This window comes from Microtus ochrogaster, unplaced genomic scaffold (genome assembly GCF_000317375.1).
Source record: "Microtus ochrogaster isolate Prairie Vole_2 unplaced genomic scaffold, MicOch1.0 UNK36, whole genome shotgun sequence".
In the NCBI taxonomy this organism is placed as follows: domain Eukaryota; kingdom Metazoa; phylum Chordata; class Mammalia; order Rodentia; family Cricetidae; genus Microtus; species Microtus ochrogaster.
In genome coordinates, this window is record NW_004949134.1 from 3,535,283 (window position 1) to 3,543,768 (window position 8,486).

The window sequence follows — 8,486 nt, forward strand, 5'->3', positions numbered from 1 at the left end:
GAAAATGCCATAGGAGATTTTGACTGTTGTTTATGGACACAGCATTGCATCTTGCTTGCTGGCAAAGACCTTAAAACGCCATAGAGTTGTGGCAAAAAACTTCTCCATATTCCTTAGCAAATTAAAGACCCATGTGGGCAGAAAAAGAGAGATATACAGTAAGGAGAGATTCAAAGAGTAACAAAACCTCTAAATGGTTTACAATGTGTTAAGAATATATACAGGCTAAAGATTGAAGTTCAAGGGAAAAAGAAAGAAAAGAAAGAAAGAAAGAAAGAAAGAAAGAAAGAAAGAAAGAAAGAAAGAAAAAAGAGTAACCTGGGAGGGAGAGACAGACTGATCTCTGTGAGTTCAAAGATAGCCTGGTTTACAGAGGGAATTCCAGGACAAAGATATAAAGAGAACCTGTCTCCAAAAGCCAAAAGTTAAAAGTAAAAAAAAACGAAATAGAGGTTAAAATAAAGCCAAGTAAAGATGGAAAATAAACAGAGAATCTTGATACTGTATGTTATTACGCTCTCTTTAAATTGTTCAAATGCTGAGGAAGGAGCAACAGTTGCTAGGAAATTTGCTTATAAATGCTGCAGAATTAATCCAAGATAGGTATTTTGAAAATACCTTGACTTCACAGTTGAAGTCAAAAGGTATGTTACATTGGAGAAGAGATTTTGCTTTTGTTTCCACAGAAAATGAGAGGCTGTGGATTTATTCAGAGTTAAGAAAAAACAGCTTTGATCAAGGAAGACCACCTGAGAAATCTCCAACAGAAATAGATGGCCCAGATGTCTGAGTTCTTCATCCAGAACAGGTTCAAGACTGCTGCCTGACATGATCAAGACTCACAGAATACTTCAGTCAGGAGATCATAACTGTAAATTTTCTTTAGGTCCCCATAAGATTATCAGCACCCCCAAACAGCTGGATGTAGCCTGAAATACTATGCCCACATTCCCCCCAAGAAATGGACTATGGATATTATCCTTTGTGGTTTTTTTTTTTGTTGTTGTTGTTGTTTTAAAAGAGAGGGAAATGGTGCAGGAGAATTGTCTGTATTTTGTCAATCATGTTATAAATAAACACTGATTGGCCAGGCAGGAAATATAGGTGGGAAAACAAGACAGGAAGTAGAAATGATGTAATTAGGACAGGAGAATTCTGGGAAGGAGGAAGTTGATTCCTCCCACTCCTGCCCAGATCACTGAAGCAGCAGGATTTGATCTGCCTCACTGAAAAAGGTACTGAGCCACATGGCTAACATAAATCATAAAAATGGGTTAATCAAGATGTGAGAGTTAGTGAGAGGCTAGAGCTAATGGGCCAATCAGCTTATATTTTATGGAGACCTATGTGTGATTTTCTTTGGGGCTAAACAGTTGTGGGGTATTGGGCGGGACAAAAAACCCCAACAAACTAGCAGGCCCCTTCATGTTACAGGGGTATTTATCTCACTCATTCATTTTTAGTCATGCCAAACTATCCAGTACCTGTCATGGGAAGGGAATTTTTAGCAAAATAAGAGCTTCCATTTCATTTGCTCCTCCAATTTACCTTACTCCACACTCACCAGCAACTCTACTTCTCCTTCTCCTAGCCTCCCAACCTCCCAACCCCAATGTGCCTTTTCCTCTACCAGCCTCCCAGGTGGACCACCAAGTCTGGGAAACCCAAAAACCCTCCATTGCTTAACACCATTCCCCCATTGTTATCAAATTACAAGATCCTACTAAATATATTAAACAACGCTCAGTACCCCCTCTCTCTAGAGCCTTAGCAGACTTAAGCTTGTTTTCTCTGACCATTTAAGAAAAAAGCTACTTGCCCCCACCTCTTCTCCCTTTAACACCCGTATACTTGCTAAGGAAACCTATCACCTGATTCAAGACCTCGGGCTCATTAACTCCTCAGTGGTCCCTCTGCACCATGTAGTGCCTAACCCTTACACACTTATTTCCACTATTCCTCCAGGAACGCCCCACTTCTGAGTTCTAGACCTCAAGGATGGGTTTTTTTCTCTATTCTCCTTAGCTCTCAATCTCAAAACATCTTTTCCTTCACCTAGACTGATCCTGACACTCACCTCTCCACAGAGCTCACCTGGCCTGTCCTTCCTCAGGGATTCCTGGACAGCCCACACCTATTTGGCCAGGCTTCAGTTTCTGACCTTCTGTTACTGTCTCTCCCTAAGTCTAAACTCATACAATATGTGGATGACATTTTACTTTATATGTATGCATGCATGTGTGTATGTAAGAACAATTAATGAAAAAAAAGATGGCACAAATTTGAAAAAGAACAAGAATTGTTATATCAGAGAGCTTGCAGGGAGGAAAGGGAAGGGAGAAACATTGTAATTATTTCATATTTTTGCTGCTTTACAATATTTAAAGGACAAAAGTAAAGAAAAAACAAAACTATGGAATCATATATCCATGAATATATATATGGAGAGAAAGGAAAAGGGGAGATGTTTTCCTAACATTATTCAACTTTAAAATCTGCTTCTAGGTAACAGTGGTCAGAACTATCAGAATTTGGTTCTTTATGTTCATAGTCTATGACAAAGCCACAAAATGTCAAAATTCATTCTGAGAATAATTTATCTCAATTTGCTAAATTTGCACTCATAGTATAAATAGCATAAATGAAAACTAAATCTGGATTATAAATAATTTTAATATGCACTATTTTATTATTTACTAATTTATTATTTGACAATTTCATACTTGTGTGGTTTCATTTGTACTACCCCTTTGGTTAAAAGTTTAGAAAGGATGTTTAGTAGCTTTCTATGCAGGGAACAGAGAAAAGAACTGCATAACAATATCTTCTCAATCTGATAAAATTAGTAAGAATACAAAATATATTTTTCGAAAAAAATGGATTGCTACTTTTTCAATTTTAATTAGCCAATAACAAAATTGAAACACTCCCTTTTTATCTTTTGTTCCTTCATCATTTCAACTTACTTTTTTTCTGTACTCAGATTATTATACTAAATCTTCCAACGTGGAACAAAGGAAAATTAAAAGCTGACATTTCCTACTACTGTGGGAGTTAAATATGTAATTTAGAACTCAGGGAAATGCCACTAGGATTAGCCGTCTTGTCTTGTCTTTATTGGTGATTCTTGAAGTGATATTAAATCATTCCCTAAGAATGTACACAACATATCCCTTCTCACTTCTCTATCTACAGACAAACTGATGATTCTGAACATCTCTTTTTAATATTACTGTTCCATAGATGCAAATTCTTCTCTTTTTCAAGAACTTTTATCTTTTATTTTTCCTGCCTGCCATATATATTGCAGAAAAATTTTCAACCCTATCACTCTTTTATATTATTTTATAATTAGGCCCTTGAAGTAGATACTTTGTTTAATATGACATGATAATACTCCCATCTATAGTTCCTCTTTCAGGTGTAGCATTTTATAATAGCCAAAATGGTTTAATTGTTAAATTAGACTCATACTATTAATAGCTCTTATCCAATAGCAAGCTATGCTAATGATTCAAAGAATACTTTAAGGGTGGTGATGTCACATTATAAGAACAGTTGGGGTACTTTAAAACAAGAATAGTCTCAACCTTGTTTTAAAGTGTGCTTCCTCACGTAGAGGTCATTCTACTCATTGAATAACACATCAAATATTATCTGAGAAATGAATTAGGAATTTTCTATCTTAAAAGAATCTTTCAGAAGAATTTTATGAGGGAAGAAGATACTCCCTGGCTCCTATTGACTCTAAACAGCATACAGATTCACCAATGTATGTTACCAACTTCTACTAAAACCTTTTTTCAACTTTATTATGGGTATCTGCTATTTTCAAGGCTGCTTTCAAACCTCTGCTTTCAGCAGATGATGTTAGCCTCAATTTCCACAACACAGAAACATAATTCTGAGTCAGGGTCATGGAAGGGACACAAAGGAATATGGAACACGGTTTAAGATTAAAAACTATGTGTTCAACTTAACATGTAAAAGTTTATTACACAGGTGTTCCAAGTTATAGTAAGATTGATTATATTGTTTTCTGAAAGCCAAGTTAATTTTAAACAAGCTGAGTAAACAATAGGAAAATGGACTGAATGAAAAGTTTCAAATGATCTCAAAGACTATGATTAACTTGGCTACAACATTCAGTGTTTGAAGTTAAGCTTGCAAGAGTCAGTCAGTAAGTATAAGTCATTCCCAGAAAAGTCATTCCCTTAGGTATGCAACAAAAAAGATATGAAATATTATTTTTCTGAAGCAACCAAGATTAGTTGTCCATTTCTGTGCAAATGAATTGTGATAAATTTGCTTGTTACCAATTTTTTCCATTAAACGCAGGGCGGTGGTGGCGCACGCCTTTAATCCCAGCACTAGGGAGGCAGAGGCAGGCGGATCTCTGTGAGTTCGAGACCAGCCTGGTCTACAAGAGCTAGTTCCAGGACAGGCTCAAAAACCACAGAGAAACCCTGTCTCGAAAAACAAAAAACAACCAATTTTTCCATTAGTAGATAATTTCACATGCTTATATAATAAACTGTAGTCATACTTATGCCAACCATCCCCCTTACTTTCCTTTTGTAGCTCTTTTTCTAAACAAGTACTATCTTACCTTCATGTCTCTTTTGTGTGTGGTTTATTGAATTTAATTAGGAATTTTTACCCAAACATGGGTAGGAGGTTACCTGCATTAGTGGGTATATCACTGGAGAAAGTGACATCTCTCCTCCACCAACTATTAACTCAAGATAGTCTCTTAAGGGGAGTTGTAATGAAATTTTGAGTGGCCAAATCTTACACTTCTCCTGTTCAGAAAAACATAGTTTCAGTGAATTCATGAATACAATGGCTCTGCCATATGTACAGGACATTTAAAATTTGCTCTTCAGTTAACAACCTTTTAGAATTTTGTGAATATTCCATTTTACATACCATTAATTCCACAAATAAAAATGCTCATTTGATTGTCCTTGCTCTTCAGCCAACTTTATTGTTTATATGAAATAGGCAATCTACTTCAGAAGTATATTGACATGATTAGATAAGCAAGTACAATTAGAGGTAATTCATCACTTATATCTGTTCAAAATGCAGCAAAGAATTGGATATAAGGCAGAAAAGGGGGTGGGGGGACTCGACTTGTTGTGTTGCTGCCCGAGAGCCGGATTCTGTCGTGCTGTGGCCGTGGTGCTCCCAGTCTCCCGACCATGTCTCACTTAGTTGAGCCGCCGCCACCCGTGCACAACAACAACTGCAAGGAAGGGGAGCAGCCCCTGCCGCCTCCCGCTGGCCTCAACAGTTCCTGGGTGGAGCTACCTATGAACAGCAGCAATGGCAATGATAATGGCAATGGGAAGAATGGGGGGCTGGAGCAAGTCCCTTCCTCTTCCTCAATCCATAATGGAGACATGGAGAAGATCCTTCTGGACGCACAGCATGAGTCGGGACAGAGCAGCTCAAGAGGCAGCTCTCCCTGTGACAGCCCTTCACCACAAGAAGATGGACAGATCATGGTTTATGTTGAGATGCACACCAGCACGGACCATAGCTCTCAGTCAGAAGAAGAAGTTGTGGAATGAGAGAAAGAAGTTGAGGCTTTGAAGAAAAGTGCAGACTGGGTATCAGACTGGTCCAGTAGACCCGAAAACATGCCACCCAAAGAGTTCCATTTCAGACACCCTAAACGTGCTGTCTCTCTAAGCATGAGGAAGAGTGGAGCCATGAAGAAAGGGAGCATTTTCTCTGCAGAGTTCCTGAAGGTCTTCATCCCGTCTTTCTTCCTTTCTCAAGTGTTGGCTTTGGGGCTGGGCATCTATATTGGAAAACGACTGAGCACACCTTCTGCCAGCACCTACTGAGGGAAATGAAAAGCACCTGGAAATGCACGTGGCCTGTGAAGTGGTGTATTGTAGTTTGAATTTGAGACCTATTGTAAACATGATCCCCAACCTACAACCCTATTTTTATATACCCAATCCCAGTAACTCTCAAATCCAGTATTTTACTCAAACTCTGTTGAGGCATTTTACTAACCTTCTTCCCTTTTTGGCCTGTAAGACACTTTAGAGATTTCTAACAGAATTTCCTGTTGTTTAGAAATTTGCAAGGGCTTTTTTCAGCAATGCCACCAGCAGATTATAACCTTGTCAACAATGCCATCATTTCCTCTTAGTACCACCAGAATAACACCTGCATCATTGATACTAGAAGCTGAATTCTAGCCATGCAACTACATTTCTTTCTAAATGAGGTCAGGTTTGCAAACAGTACTATAGAAGCTTTGTTTAGTTTCTGTTTTCCAGAACAAAAACAAGTTTCCATAAGTTTGAATTTATAGTTAGTAAAAACAAAAGAAAACCAAACCAAAAAAAAAAAGGCAAGACATAAGGAAAAAAATATCCTGGGCAATAAAAATTACTTTAAACCAAAAAAAAAAAAAAAAAGAATTGGATTGGATATAAGTGTATGGTTAACTGAAACCTTGAAAATATTTTCGCAGTAACTCTATTATTATATATGGTACACCAATATTGGTACAACAATATTGCCAATATTATTATATTATATTGCCAATATTACCAATAATAGTATTTATAGTACACCAATATTGCCCCTTACCTTTATGGAACCTGAGTATTGAAAATAGTATACAAATAAAAAAATGCAATGAATTTTCATAGGAACTAAAATATAGAGCATGTTAAAAAATTACAAAGATGAGAATCTCTTGAATAATATATCAGGGAATATAAATCCTAGTAAGATAAGGGTTATTTTAAAGAATAAAAATATATTAACTAAGAATAAAATAATTATCTAAGAATAGAAGGGTAAACAGTATTTCAAACACAGAAAATTATGATACAGGAAATACTATCTGAAAAAAAAAAGTGATCTATGGAACAATTTTACCGCTAAGGTAAAAGGGAAAAAAGTAGAGAAGGGAAAAGGTCATAGATCTCAAACTCAAATATTTTTGCTTCCATTTTTCCAACCTAAGGGAAATTGCTGAATATTTTAAAATTAGAAGTTTTTATCATGGGTCTCAATACCTTTTATTATTTCCAATTCAACTATTCCTTTACATGTTCAATAAATATTCTCTAAGGACCCAGTACTGTGTTAGGGCTGATTTTAGAATCAGTAAATGGAATCATATTCTATCACTCCTTTCTTTCCTATATAAAGGGATATCGTATTGAAAAAGAGCTAGAGAAAATAATTAATGAGTATTGGTTCATTTTAAAATATGGTGGGAATGTCTATAGCAGTGGCTCAATCAAATTATTGCCTGAAGATTATCCTAGTGAGAACTGCTAATAATGGGGGAGCCAGAGGTGGATATGGGTCTCATTCAATTGAGTCATTGGGCAAGTGGGTCCCAAGGAAATTCTCAAACAACTCAGGTATTGTGATCCAGCTGCCCTCACTCCCCCTGACCTGCAGGGGAACTTCTTTGTGGTCTGTAATTGACAAGGATGTTTCTGTTCTCTCTGGCCGGTGGGTCTCCACAGAAGGAGTAGTGGTATAAAAGGTTGCTGAGCAAAATAAAGGTTGCTGTTCTTCCACCTAAAGAGAAGCCTCCATGTCTCAATCCCGGCACCCCCCACCAGTCTTGGCTATCCAGGCTGTGCAGGCCGCAGCAAGTGGAGGTCCCACTGAGACCTGGAAAAGTGGGGACACGTGAACGGGGTCGCTCAAGCCACCGGCTAAATCGAGGAGCGTATTGGGGAAGGTAAAGTGTTCTAATTTTTCATCCTCAGAGATAACTCTGAGGGACATCCTCCAAAAGATAAGCAAGTATAAAGAGGCAGGAGGGTGAATTGAAAGGCCTCAAAAAGTAACTGAAACTCTTAAAACAACAAGGCATGGAAGTAACAAGGAAGACAGCCAAAGATTTTGTGCAGGAGGGGGTTTAAATGTTCCAGATTGGGAAGAAGTCAAGTCAGATTAAAAGGAGTATTCATCCTCAGAGATGCTCTGAGGAGCACCCTCTGGCAGACTGGCCAGTAGGGAAGAAATAAAAAGGAGGCAGGAAGGTGAATTGAGGGCCTCAAAAGATACAATGTGTAGAGATATATATTATTGTGTTGATTGTGTTGTCTTTCGTGTTCTGGACTGGAGAAAGACGTTTGATCTGGGAATTGCTAAGAAAGGTATTTTGACTTTAAAATACAGGCCTAAGGAGTTGATGCTTTAGAAGAGTTTCTGCTTTTGTCTCCACAGAGGATGAGAACCTGTGGATTCATTGCAAATTTATGCAGTTTGAATCACTGAGACCCCTGAAATGTTGATGTAAAATACTCCCAAGAATGCAACACCCCCGCTCAGCAGGAAGTAGCCAGACAGGTTGACAATGCCCAAATTCCCTAAAAAATTGTTAAAGTGGAGCCCCTTCAATGGTTCCAGAGCAGGAGCAGTGAGCCTGCTTCCCTGAGTTCTGCTCCACTCCATGCAACAGTTTGGATCCAGAGTGAGTGAGGCTGGGG

The 8,486-nt window shown here is 37.9% G+C and overlaps 1 pseudogene; it reads left to right on the forward strand.

Moving 5' to 3' along the window:
• The first annotated feature begins 5,204 nt into the window (after window positions 1-5,204).
• Window positions 5,205-6,185, forward strand: LOC101981695 (annotated as a pseudogene).
• Window positions 6,186-8,486: the final 2,301 nt, after the last annotated feature.